The following is a 15,345-nucleotide window of genomic DNA, read 5'->3' as shown; positions in this document are numbered from 1 at the left end:
CATCTAAATTGAATTATTTCCCCATAGACTGAGAAAATATATTACAGTTTTTCCATATATATCAAAATTTCAAACACATCAATGATAATAAAATAAACCATAAAGGACCCCATCAGGTATTTAAACAGAATGTAAAATGAAAAGCTTTTGGATTCAAATGAGAATATTTCTAACTTACGGAGTCTTTATTTCGATCAGATTGTATGACCCCTTTCAATCTCAAAGACAGGTTTATTTGAGAAAAACGGAAGGATTAACAGTTCATCATTCTTTATTTTTAATATTCTGCGTTTGCTATTAACACACTGCAATCAATGATAAGTTGCCAATTCACTGCACTAGTAACCCGAATTTAACTTGATCGGACAAAAACGTGTTAACGCTATTTAAATGAGATTGATCGTTATTTGATAAAGATTGACAAAAATTAAAAATTATATTTAATTCATTTCAATTCATATCAATTCATTTTAACGCCAGTCAAATAGATTTCTCTGCAGTCGATCAATTGAAATCAAGTTAGTGGTCAGTTGGGTCAAACTAATAGGCCACGCCCCTGTTAAGCTATTTCAAACATGCATTAATTCGTTTTAAACATGGATGAGACCCGCGGACTTTTTACAGGTAAATCACTCAAGCAAAACGACCTCGATGTATATATCGTAAGTAACGTGTGGTCCTTTGCAACTATTTACGAAACTTTATGTATTCCTGTATATTTACCGTTTCTCTTTTTACTGTTTTACTATATTGTACTCGTAAATCAAATGTAGACACGGAAAACTACATAATTTGTGTACATAATTTAAATCGATGTGTCTTGATGCAACATATATTCATTCTCTTGCTGTATATTGATATTTGGAAAAGCTTGTAATGAAAAACAAGATATTGTTGAATAATAAAATCGACGAAGATAATGTTGACGTTGAATATGATAAACAGAAAGGCATGTTCAAAATTTTAAATGAAACAGCAGCCCACTGAACTTCTAAAACTGTGTTAAATTGTAATACCGGTCACTGGCCAAATCGGGCGTTAATTGTGGAAGAGAAACAAATATCAAACAAAAATATTGTTCTTTCGACTCTGTAAAAAGATTATTGTGCTGTCATGCACCCTGACGTACTTGTAATAAATTAACATGTATTCTGTATATATGAGATAAATTTTAGTCTGCGATAAAGATGGGTAAGTTGATTTAAGTTTAACGACCTTGACAGGCTATTTGTCGGCATACTCTTACGTTTTTTAATGTTTTAAAAGAAAACATACATTTACGTTTTGGGCATTTAATATAAGTCTACTTTCCAAATTGAAATGAACATAAACATTGTTAAAAAAACAGAAAATGGAAAAGAAACATTCTGCATTGTTGCTTTCATATAATTTTATTTCCTATATATTTGAGCGGAAATTTCTAAGTTAAAACTGATTGTAGTATAGATAAAATATTTCATCTAGGTGCTCTCGTTACATATTAAAATGAATTTCATTGGTCGGAACGTTTGAAAACTTTCAATCCAGGTGTTCTCATCGAGGTCCTCGTTCATGTTTCAAATCAATACACAATATGAAGTCCAGTTCGGCAAAAAGAAATCAAATTAAAACTCTACGATGTCCGATTAAACAAACAGAATTCAGAAAAATAACACTTTTACGATTCTTCCAATCACGACAAAAATATCTATCTTTTTCTCCGATGAAAATCATTACTATTTATATCAGAACAAGTCAAAAGTTGCCGGAGCTTGATTTATGATGCATACGAAACTTTAATAAATAATAATCCGGTTTGTATTTTTCAAAATAACTTTTATATCCGATAAAAATCGAAAAATAAATTATCGATTTTTCTATGAGACAAAAATTATCCTTGTTGGATTCAAATTTGTAATAAAGGACAAACCATATCCTCATGTTTTTTATGCAGCACTAGTAAGCATAGTTCGTCTGTTATCGCTTCAAACCAAGCCATCATAAATACACCAGAGATTACTAAAAAGTTTATCAGAATTACGAAAAATATGTTATAATCCTTGACCTTCCCGAATCAGTCGATTGTATGAAAGTTTTTTTTTAAAGAAACAGGTCTTTTACTGCAAAAAAAAAAGAAGATAAAAGCGATTTTTGTTTGAAGTAACGAATGTCATTCTTGAAAAAAAGAAAGTTTTCGTGTTTTAGGTCGTCCTGATGCAAACGTAAAAGTTAAAATAAAAATTACACTCCGAGATTACACTAAAGACATTTCGCTAACACACACGGGACTAGATTTATTAATCGTTCATTTGCAAGTCAAAAATAATAATTATGCAAAACAAATGATAAAACTTCTTCAATTTAAAATTGAAAAAAATCCGACAGGAAACCAAAGTACAAAGGTACGGCATTACTTAGAAACAATCTCCATCCAACTTCAAAATGTGAGGTAAATCGATTAGCTTACGCTAGCCAAGCAACCAACAGACAAAATAAATCTTGCCTCCCCGATGAAGACTATCTATAGACACGGAATAAAAACTAAGAAATTATAATAGCATGTTAGATTGGTTACAAACACATTTATGCAAACATGAAGCAGCTGTTTCTTTACTGAACTGGTCAGTGGTAATACAAAACCAGGGTTTCAAAAAGATGAAGAAAAAGAAAAAGACATTTAAACATGTTAAAATTTATTTAAAAGCAAATCATAAATAGTGTTTAACTGAAATTGAAAAAAATAATCAAAATAGTCTATAATATGTATAAATTTATATCAGAAAGCTAACAGCAAAATGAAAGGAAAATATGTGTTGCTTAAGAACATTGACCTGGGCCGTAACAGCCTCATGTTTGAAATTTTAAAACAAAGTTGAAACAAAGGCTTGTCTTCATATCAAATTGTTTTCACGGCGAATGTCTTGCAAGAAGCAAACTCCCATTACTCCGGTGTCGCCCCTGCATAATTTTGCGTGATCCATGCATGTTTCTGAATTACTTGTCTTTTGTGCATTTACTTTCCTACTAAATGGCTATAGTACAAGTATTAATTTTTATTTGTAAATGTCTGGTTTCGCAATGATGCATGTCCACCAATATCCAGACATTGTGCGAAAAAATATAGTTTAGAAGATATGATTCTATGCTGAATACAGAAAACATATACTAGTAGTCGTTTCTTCATGAAGAATTGAACTCTAACATTACAGAATACCAAACTGGCTCTCCTTTTTGAGTACTTCCATCTGGTGTCTTACATTTTAGGGTTTAACTTGTATTGTAAGTCGTGTCAACTTACTGTCAAGACAGACGCCTTTATAGAAAATAAAGGAATATGGAGTAAAGGTACACGGGACCTTATCGAACACAAATTTAGAGCTAAACAAAAATACAAATTATCAATGGTCAGCGTTTTATTCCTGTTCATCTTTATAGTCGCTAGAGAGTCTTCAACAATGAAAGAATCACTTGTTTACCAGAAGAACAAAACGACAATAGCAAGAAAAGATCTGAGAGTACTTAAGTTTCTGACAGCTAGTTCAAACTGATACGTTTGAAGTCTTCCTGTCCGTCATCTCGCAATCGTTATTTTTGAAGACCTTAAGTGAATGAATAATTTGATTTTCTGTCTCAGGACCTGCGCATATATAAAATACTTGCCACTGAACATTGAACCAAGTAAAATCAATACACATCGTTTCATATATAAAAATCAATCTACAGATGATAAAGCATTTCTTTGTTGGTTAGACTCCCTTTTTGGGAGTTGAACACTGTGCGGGACAAATTTCTTCTCATGGGTAGATATATTTTTCCCATGGGAAAATTATTTTTTCTTTTATTTGTTTCAGAATTTGTAAAAGTGCTATGAAATATCGAAATGGACTGACAATCACTAGTAACCAATGACTGGAACAATTTAACAGGCATTATAATAAATTAAAAGTATTTCTATCATACTTTTACACTCAATAGTCTTCTTTTTCTTTTTTTTTTATCGTTGAATGATTGATAGAAATTCTACCGTACAACGGCTGATTTTACAATTTGAATCTTTCACCTTTGTTTTCGGTCAATATCATCGTGCATTTCATGTAATAGTGTTCGCTGGACTGTCAAGTATCAGAAACATGTCTTTTGAATTTCAGAATTTAATTTAAGAATTAGAAAATTATAATTCTGTTTTAATCTATATACATGGGGAATGACGAATCGTGTTTTAAATTGTTTTCTAATTATAACCTTATAATTTCGTGAATTTACATCATAATCATAATGAACTTATTCTTTTTCGTCTACGTAGCTCGATATACGTGTTTTTCTCCACTAGAAAGATGTGCACTTACATTTTTTGTTCAAATTTCCTAATCATGCTTATGCAATGTTGTAACTCGTCTACACAAAAATCTTTTATTTCAATTCATTTTTGGCAAACACCTTTGGAAGTCTTTTCTAGATCTTTTATAACCTCTCGGGTAATTATCAAAGAAAATCCAGAGTTTTGCATTTACAAGGACGCGTACGGATGATCTTTGTGATATATTCACTTGTACTTTACCCGTAGGCGGTCTTCGTGTACTGTAATTTATGGTTTAAAGGAATACGAATACTTTATTTCTCATAAAACTTCAATTGCTAGTTATCAAGAACATACATAAACATAACTATAAGGTAAAATTATCACATGCATGTGTAAACGATACAATTAAATAAACTTGGAGGACTGACTTTCACATTTATAACTCTTACATAGTTTTTCTAATATTACAATATTTGATGAGTTTAACTGTTGGACAGCTTTAAAGATATAAGAGTTTGACTAACAGTAGTTCCTTAAACATTTCCTTCTTTTTCTATATTTTAAATGTTTTACAATTCATTATGTAATGGTACTCGTCATCAATGTTGTTTGTGTCACAGAGACGGCATATTCTGTCTTCTCTGTGTAAATCCTGACACCTTCTAGACTCAATCGGCAACTACCACATCTATATCTGCGTAATGTATTATTTTAGAAAGGTAAAAAGGAAAAGTAGTTTTCAAATTGATAATTCTTTTTGAAAATACGACAACATTATGTTTCATGCGATTCTGCAATAAAAGCAAAGCATTCTTCTTGAAACTGGTCTTTGGGTTTTTGTTTAAGACATTTTGACACCCATTTATCACAAACTGTGCACAAGGACGGATAACTAATATACGTCCTTGCTGTGCATTATAATTCAAAATAGTTGTAATTTGCAATTGTTTTAAATTTGTATTTTTTCCTCACTAGATAGGTGAAAGTATGTATAAAATTTAATGTAAATTGCGAAAATGCATTACGAGCATTAATCTATACTTTTAAGTTAGAATTTAGAGTCTCAACTTTTTTCAAAATCTTTGTTATATTACCCATGTATTATTTAAGTTTATGTCAAAGGCGTTTGATTGGATAATAGTTAAAGGTAGGCGTGGTTTTTGGTAACTTTCCTCCAATCAACTGGCCTATTCGACAAACCTGTGTGCGCTGATGCGTGTAAACTGGGTATTGTAACGGTACGTGTCTTACATCAGAATCTATCGTGCGTGACCAATGTTTATTGTATAATTTCTTGTCATGTGGTTAAATTATCTGAAAAAGTTCCAAAGGTTACAACTTTTTGAAAGATTTTTTTCGGCAGAAACCAACAGCAATATTTGACGAAGACGAAGACGAAATAAAGGATTAAATTTTAACGTCCAGTGACATATATTACAATGATGTCGAAACAGAACTTGAAATTGACAATAGGTTTTCATAGAGCCGCCGCTTTTCCAAAGAATTCACGCTTAGTTGCTATTTCACAACTTCGGGTTCGCATTATAGTTATACATGTACAAATAACTAACAATAAACAAATTCTGATGATTTCTGCAACTGTTCTAGGACCTTTTAGTTGTAATATAAATCTGTGATTTTTCTATATTCGTACTTTCGACGAAGCAAAGCAAGTTCGATCTAGAACTGGACATTTATGCATTAAACATTTACAATATTCAATAGTTGTACAAATTTTTTGTAGTACATGTAGAAAATCCGTCTTTTCGGATAAAATCTTAATTTACGTACCATTGTAAAATTGAGAATGGAAATGGGGAATGTGTCAAAGAGACAACAACTCGACCAAAGAAAAAAAACAACACTGAGCAGAAGGTCACCAACAGGTCTTCAATGTAGCGAGAAATTCCCGCACCCGGAGGCATCCTTCAGCTGGCCCCTTAACAAATATATACTATATATATATATAAGTACGTCTGAGTCAGTTATGAATATAATTATTTTCTGTGACTGTATCTTGATTACATTAATTTGTAGGATCCTTTACTATAGATAATTTAGCTGATCTGTAAACAATAACATCTTCATGCCTTATATATCATGTACTGTAGTACGCCGCTAGATTAAAACTGACGTGGAAAGGTAACACATGCCCACCGAAAGCTTTTTTTTGCGTCTAGCGGGACGGCTGCAGTGTGGGCGATTTGGTGTCACGATATCACAGTAGCATGGGTTCGAATCCCGGCGAGGGAAGAACCAAAAATTTGCGAAAGCAAATTTACAGATCTAACATTGTTGGGTTGATGTTTAGACGAGTTCTATATATGTATATATATATATATAGTCCAGTGACAATAAACGCCATACTAATTTCCAAATTGTACACAAGAAACCAAAATTCAAATAATACAAGACTAACAAAGGCCAGAGGCTCCTGACTTGTGACTTGCGCAAAAATGCGGCGGGGTTAAACATGTTTATGAGATCTCAACCCCCCCCCCCCCCTATACCTCTAGCCAATGTAGAAAAGTAAATGCATAACAATACGCACATTAATATTCAGTTCAAGAGAAGTCTGAGTCTGATGTCAGAAGATGCATATACGGACCCTGGATTTAAATCAGATATGATCTGGCGGTTTTTCAAAATACATATTTTTAATTGTGACTATCTTTAGTTCCGAATCTTTCTATCATTCTATATAATTAATTTAGTTTAAATGAAAATAAGGAACTTTGAATTAAAACACTGTTGAAGAGAAACTACATATTCGGGTTAAATTCACCTCAGTTTGTTAATTCAAGTTTGACATCTAACATCTTAATCCGTAATCCACATTTACCTGACGACCTTAAATTGTTTATTGTTTTTTATCAATCGAATATCCTCACACAGGAGACTGAGACAAATATGTTATTTGTAATTTGGTATTTATCAAAACTAAAATGATGGAAAATATCTTTGTAGAAAATGAATTTGCCCTATAAGCGAATAATTATAATACATAGATTTCAACATCTTCAATAGAGAGATTACTGATAAGATGTCCAAAATATCATGTACATGTATATTGCGATTAGTGCTATATAGTATGTCAATGACATTGAATGCCGCTGAGTGTAAAATATTTGTCAGCTTAAAAAAATATTTTTGACACTGCTGGTTTTAATTTTCTGACTCAAGTATAAATTGATGGACAAAAACATGGAGGGTAGAGTGTAATATTTGTAACTGGTCGTTAAGCAACCATGAATCATTTAATCTATTCTTTATATTTTCATCTCTTTATTCTGTAATTTAAAGTGCTTATCCCATTATCATCTTTATTTCTGTAAACTCTATTTATTTACTTTCATAGCCTCATATATGTACATGTACATGGTATTTGTTACAGGAACAATTTTGACATAAAAAAAATTACAACAAAGTTAGTGTCCATATTTTCAGGACACGATAAATGACTTGAATTTAGCTGGAAGGTTTTTTTTCTAAGAAAATCCAGTTTTTAACACACTTATGCTTAATACTCACACTATCAGCCCACTTGTGAACTTTTGCACTTAACCGATTTGAGCTCATGTTATTTATTCTACACCACAAACGAATAATACTTTTCCACTGTTTATCAAAATTAGGTGGTATTCCTAAGTCTCTAGTAACTGTAGCATTTGGTGCATATTTTTGTACTCCGAGAAAAAAATCTACAAGCCCTATTATGTATAGAGTTAATACAGGAATATGTTTTTTGACCCCATATACCTGCTCCATATTCTATTATAGGACAAACCAATCTTTCATACAATTTTACAAATACAACGAAACAAACACCACCTAAAACAATCGTTTTACAAAAATCATCAACTTCGAATTACAATGAAGTTTGACTAAAAACCCAAAAAAGTATCATTAAGTCAAAATAATTAACCTATAAAAAAATACACTAAAAAAAGAAAGAAATACAAAGTTTTGTTTTAAATCCTACAAAAACAAACAATTATATAACACGGCAAACAAAAAGGTGGAAGCCGTGTAATTGTTATGTTTCTTTATTTCTGCATGGGTCAGTGATTTTATTACCTTGTTAATTACTGGCACGTGTCGTCGGACAAAACCTTTAATGACAGAAAAAATCAAATTACGACTTAACTACAATTTCTAATGACTAAAAAAATCAGATACATTATCTTAAAAAAAACAGCGTCCGATGGTATCTTTTTTACATTCATAGCACCATCCCATCATGGGCTTAGTGCAGCTTCTTGAGCTTAGTGCACTAAGGCGGCCTAGGTGGTGTTTAGACGCTCCCTAATATACCGTCGTATTTTACAAAAAATGAGAATGGAAATGGGGAATGTGTAAAAGAGACAAAAACCTGACTATAGAGCAGACAAAAGAGGAAGGCCTATATTACGGGTCTTCAATGTAGCGAGAAACTCATGCGTATACATGTACATACATGCATTATTGTATGCACATGCTTGGACTTATAGATGCATATATATACTTGTACAAGTCCAAGATTGTGTTATAAAGTATTTCTTATAAAAATACAGGAACATTTTAATGCTAATCCAAACGCACAGGTGTCAATATCTGCAAATCTTCCGGTTGATACAAGTTGTCATTTAAAAAAAGTGAAATTATAGTGTATTTTATGGATGAATAAATAAATTTATTTTAAAGAATTACAATCCCTTAAAAACGAGGCACCATCATATATACTTATAAAACAGCTCAAATTCAAATCACTGAAGAGACATGTATTTTCGAAATGCGCATCTGGTGCAAGAAAATTGGTACCGTTAATTTTATTCTATATTAACCAGTGACCCGTGTACTAATTTTTAGGAAAAGGGATAGAAAAAGTATGAAACAAAAATAACCGGAAACTATATTTTCAAAATGCACTGCATAATTTAAACCGCTTTAAGGTGTTTCATTTTATTTTATGTTTGTGCGTATACGAAAAAATGATAGCAAGTTAAACTTCAATGTTCATGACTTACAAGTATTATATTTCTTGTAAAATTGATAGATGAGCGTTTTTCACAAATACCGAACATAAGAATATAGCGTAAACGTCAATAAATGGACAAGCAACCCAACGAGAAAAATATAATTTCAGAGGCATCTACATGTACATGTATAACTAGTTTTGAGTTAGAGAAATCATTCAACATTTTCAATGCCATGCATACGATTTATTTCAGATTTGTGCGTTTTTTCGATTTACGAATAAGTCAATAAGATACAAAAAAGTAATTGAAGCAAAAAAAAGATACATGAAATAACGAATTAACAAAAGTTTACAAATACATACCTAGGTGCTTTTAATAAAACAACATTTATTTTTTATATTATTATAATTTTATGTTTATGTACCCGATATGGAGTTCTTCTGAAATTAAAAATCACTTGAATGGGTATTTCTGGTGTATATACATGTATAACACGTGATACCTACATGTACAATATACGGAAATGACACGGCTGGGTATTGTAAAGTTACTGAAGGTAGATTACTGGCAGGTGTATATCCCCGGGCGAAAAAATTACTGATTTGTGAAAACGGTTAGGTGTAATTTGTCATATTGTAAACGTTTGAATAGCGCTCATCTCTTCTGTTTTATAATATTAAATGCGCCAATAAATGGAACTTGACACATTCCCCATTTCCATTCTCAATTTTATTAATTGTGTCATATTTACCTCGAAACTATTGCCCAAACTATTAACATATTTACACGTACATGTAACATTAGAATACTTACTTCAACTGTTAAATAACTTTATAATTACTAAAATTCGAAATTATATACTTCTCCTTCCGTATGCCATGTTTTTGTGTCAATTCTATCTTTCCATCAGGTCCATTGTGCACTTTTTTGTCAGTCTAAGTGCACTTAGGAGGCCCTTTCAGTTTGCGAATTCTGAACCTACATGTAAATACCAAAAAGGACCTCCTCAGTGCTCTAAGAAGAAACATTTGAAAACAAGTGTATAATATTTCAGTGTATGTAAAGTGCGGATCCTAAAATATCATTTTTACTGTATATGCCATAAATGTCTAATGTAGAATGATAAATAAACAGACGAACTTTTTTTAATTTTTGAAGAAAATGAGGGAAATTGGTTAAAATGTATATGTTCAGAAATGCATAATACTAATTAAACAAAGTAAGAGATGCGAGCGGAGTTTTATCGCGCCTAAAGCCATCCAGCTGTGAAATATATACCAAAATAGGTGAATATTTAGGACATTTCACGAACAGATCGTGCAGGTGCTTTATAACTAACAGGTAAGATGTTGTTGCAGTAAAAAATATTCATTTTAATACAATTATTAAAGTTGTATAACGTAGAATATGCTTTGTCATTCAGTTTCTTCATATTTAACTAAATTCCACCATGATGATTTCGTAATGCTAGTCATGTTTACTGTCGAATAATGATACTATTCTTTCATTTTCACTGTGGAGCGAATCATTAGTATTGTATATGCGGTGCATTTTCACTGTATAATTTTTTTTTTATCTATTACAGCTCATTTCTTTAAGCATGTAGAGCAAGACTTTAGTTGATTTGCTTGCTTTTTTATTGGATAATCATTATGATAACACCCAATTTAATTCAAATATTAAAAATACAGGTTAAACTATGCCTATTCATATTGTTTAAAAATGTCAATCTTATTTACAAAGTTTGTATAAACAATTATACAAACAAAGCAAGCAAGCCAACCAAAGTTTTGCTTTACATGCATTAGGAAATAAGCTGTAAAGCCTTAATTTAGCCGACTTGCTCAAACAATAGATAAAGTAAGAGAAAGATTTGATAAAATTTAACTTACGGAGGAAAGTTTGGTTTTAAAACACTCTAATAAATTCAATAGAAATAACATTTATTTCAAATGTATTCCATTTAGTTTCTTATAAAGCGTATAGGGATCTTTATCCTTATTTTTTTATCCATTTCCATGACACTTCACCACTAATTACGTACATCTTGATATAGATTGCACCTTTGTTTTCCCGTTTAAAAGGTTTTACACTGGAGCCCTTTATAACTTGCTATTCGGTGTGAGCCAAGACTCCATGTTGAAGACAGTATTTTGACGTATAATGGTCTACTTTTATAAATTGTGAATCGGATGGAGTGTTGTTTCATTGTCACATACGACATCTATATATGGCTCAAAAACGAAACGAGACGGGATAAAAAGGGACACAAAAATCCACGCTACTTTTTTACTATATTTATAATGGGCTTAATATGAGTCAAAATAGAGTAAAAAACTAAAATAGTGGGTCGCATTTGGGTATAAGCGTCACGCCGGATTGCCGATTTTTTGCAAGCGTGACAGGTGAAAGTCAAATGATTGTGAAGTGAAAAACGGGAAATGAAGTCTAGCGGGACACGGATAATCACAAAAAAATAGAACTGCATAGTATAAGCGGGATACGGGAATCTGACAAAACAATAAGCGGAATACGGGAATCTGCCAAAACAGTAAGCGGGATCCGGGATCAGAACCCCCCAATGAGACCCCAGAATAAGATATTTTTGTATATTCATCCTATTGTTACAGTCATGCCTTCAATAACAAATGTATTCGATGCATGCATTTTTAGCTCACCTGGCCCGAAGGGCCAAGTGAGCTTTTCCCATCACTTGGCGTCCGTCGTCCGTCGTCGTCCGTCGTCGTCCGTCGGCGTCCGTCGTCGTCCGTCGTCGTCGTCCGTCGTCGTTAACTTTTACAAAAATCTTCTCCTCTGAAACTACTGGGCCAAATCAAACCAAACTTGGCCACAATCATCATTGGGGTATCTAGTTTAAAAAATGTGTGGCGTGACCCGGTCAACCAACCAAGATGGCCAACACGGCTAAAAATAGAACATAGGGGTAAAATGCAGTTTTTGGCTTATAACTCAAAAACCAAAGCATTTAGAGCAAATCTGACATGGGGTAAAAATGTTTATCAGGTCAAGATCTATCTGCCCTGAAATTTTCAGATGAATCGGTCAATCGGTTGTTGGGTTGCTGCCCCTGAATTGGTAATTTTGAAGAAATTTTGCTGTTTTTGGTTATTATCTTGAATATTATTATAGTTAGAGATAAACTGTAAACAGCAATAATGTTCAGCAAAGTAAGATCTACAAATAAGTCAACATGACCAAAATGGTCAGTTGACCCGTTTAGGAGTTATTGCCCTTTATAGTCAATTTTTAACCATTTTTCGTTAATTAAAGTAATCTTTTACAAAAATCTTCTCCTCTGAAACTACTTGGCCAAATTAATCCAAACTTGGCCACAATCATCTTTGGGGTATCTTGTTTAAAAAATGTGTGGCGTGACCTGGTCAACCAACCAAGATGGCCGCCACGGCTAAAAATAGAACAAAGGGGTAAAATGCAGTTTTTGGCTTACAACTCAAAAACCAAAGCATTTTGAGGAAATCTGACATGGGATAAAAATGTTTATCAGGTCAAGATCTATCTGCCCTAAAATTTTCAGATGAATCGGTCAATCGGTTGTTGGGTTGCTGCCCCTGAATTGGTAATTTTGAGGAAATTTTGCTGTTTTTGGTTAATATCTTGAATATTATTATAGATAGAGATAAACTGTAAACAGCAATAATGTTCAGCAAAGTAAGATCTACAAATAAGTCAACATGACCAAAATGGTCAGTTGACCCGTTTAGGAGTTATTGCCCTTTATAGTCAATTTTTAACCATTTTTCGTAAATTAAAGTAATCTTTTACAAAAATCTTCTCCTCTGAAACTACTTGGCCAAATTAATCCAAACTTGGCCACAATCATCTTTGGGGTATCTAGTTTAAAAAATGTGTGGCGTGACCTGGTCAACCAACCAAGATGGCCGCCACCGCTAAAAATAGAACATAGGGGTAAAATGCAGTTTTTGGCTTATAACTCAAAAACCAAAGCATTTTGAGGAAATCTGACAGGGGATAAAAATGTTTATCAGGTCAAGAACTATCTGCCCTGAAATTTTCAGATGAATCGGTCAATCGGTTGTTGGGTTGCTGCCCCTGAATTGGTAATTTTGAAGAAATTTTGCTGTTTTTGGTTATTATCTTGAATATTATTATAGTTAGAGATAAACTGTAAACAGCAATAATGTTCAGCAAAGTAAGATCTACAAATAAGTCAACATGACCTAAATGGTCAATTGACCCCTTAAGGAGTTATTGCCCTTTATAGTCAATTTTTAACAATTTTCATTAATTTGGTAAATTTATGTAAATTTTTACCAAATATAGTTCTCTGTTACTAATGGGCAAAGTTCATGATAGATATAATTGTAAGAAGCAAAATCGTTCAGTAAAGTAAGAACTTCAAACACATCACCATCACCAAAATACAATTTTGTCATGAATCCATTTGTGTCCTTTGTTTAATATGCACATAGACCAAGGTGAGCGACACAGGCTCTTTAGAGCCTCTAGTTTTATATTTTTGATCCCTTTTTCAATTTTGTGGGGTCCAAATTTATAGACAAATGTCCTTTAATATAGATATTTGGAATTCGTTGACATGCTGAATCTAACCGTGTATCTAGTTTGGGGATTGTTTGCCTAGTTGCTGAAATAGCCCACATAGAGTTCCAAAGGGTCTATAATCAACAAAAATGAATTGAAGCATGCATTTCATGTACAATAACCCATATGTGTATGGTTTTACCTCTGCGGTAGTATCCATTCGCGGATCTAGAATTTTTCATTAGTAGGGGCCCACTGACTGCCTAAGAGGGCCCGCTGCTGTCACGCTCCAGTGATTCCCTATATAAGTTAAAATCAAGGAGAAACGTAATCTGAAGAATACAATATGACATTTTGAGAATCGCTTTTGTTACAAGTTTGAAAAGCTATATATTTGATGAAGAATGAATGAGGAGTTTGTATTTCAATTTGAAAATACATGTATCATAAATCCTAAAGTCATCAACTAATTTTTTTTTTCATTTGTTGCAAGTGCATTTATCACATAATTCTACAATAAAAATTCCTCGCATCTTTGAAAATTCTATATTAATAATGACTGCACTAACAGTGATAATTCATCGCATCTATAGTTAAAATGGATCGCTTTCAATAATCGATATGCTATATTATGATGCTTTTATAACACTTTTTTGAATTTTAATGCTATGTTTGTATATTATAAAGACATATCACAATGAAAATATGTTAAAACGTAACTTAAAATCCTTTAACTTGATATTTTCAAAACGTATAAACAAATACAGTTTTCCCATGATCCTTTATTCTACAATAGACATACCCGCATATAACTGTAAAAATGAACTAGCTGGATTCGCACTTTATATACACTGATATTTGCACAATTAAATGATTGTTTTATTGGCGCAAATGAATGTTGCAGTTTTTATGATAAAGTGATACAAAAAAAAAAAAAAAGAATTCGCGTAATTAACTTGTGGCGCAAATTAATTCTTTTTTAGCCAAACTGGATATCGGCCTTCAAAACATTGTGTATACACAAACAAAGCAATATTTATCTTTTACGCAGTCTAGCCGGAGAATAAAAGTTTTTGCAATTTGTGTAGGATTTTAATTTTAGAATGCAACGAACAAGTAAGAAGATCGTTATGCACGATGAAAGGGAAAAATTTGGTGCGTCGATAAAAATTTCATGGATGCACTTGATAATTGTAAAATTTCAAGTCTTTAAATAACATCCATTTGTAGAACTGATTATTTCGATCCTTCAAATATATGTAGAATAATAATAAAGAAATATATTATTAAGTCTCTTTCATATAAATACTGTAGATTTGTATTTGATCATCGATTGCAAACATAATGTTCAGTGAGAAATATTTCATGTATTCGTACAGAGAACAAATCAACTTCTTTCAGAATACAATTGATTGGTTATTGAAGTAAATGATTTGCGACAGAATAAGTGAAACTTGGCCAGCAGCTTACCTCTAAAATAAAGTAATATAAAAAAAGATAGAGTTAATTCTGTATTTTACTCATACTGCACTTAAGCACTTTTTACAGTCAATACCGAAAATATGA

Source organism: Mytilus edulis, chromosome 1 (assembly GCF_963676685.1).
Source record: "Mytilus edulis chromosome 1, xbMytEdul2.2, whole genome shotgun sequence".
Classification (NCBI taxonomy): domain Eukaryota; kingdom Metazoa; phylum Mollusca; class Bivalvia; order Mytilida; family Mytilidae; genus Mytilus; species Mytilus edulis.
The sequence above is the reverse complement of the archived record's forward strand: the minus strand, read 5'-3'. Positions refer to the sequence as shown.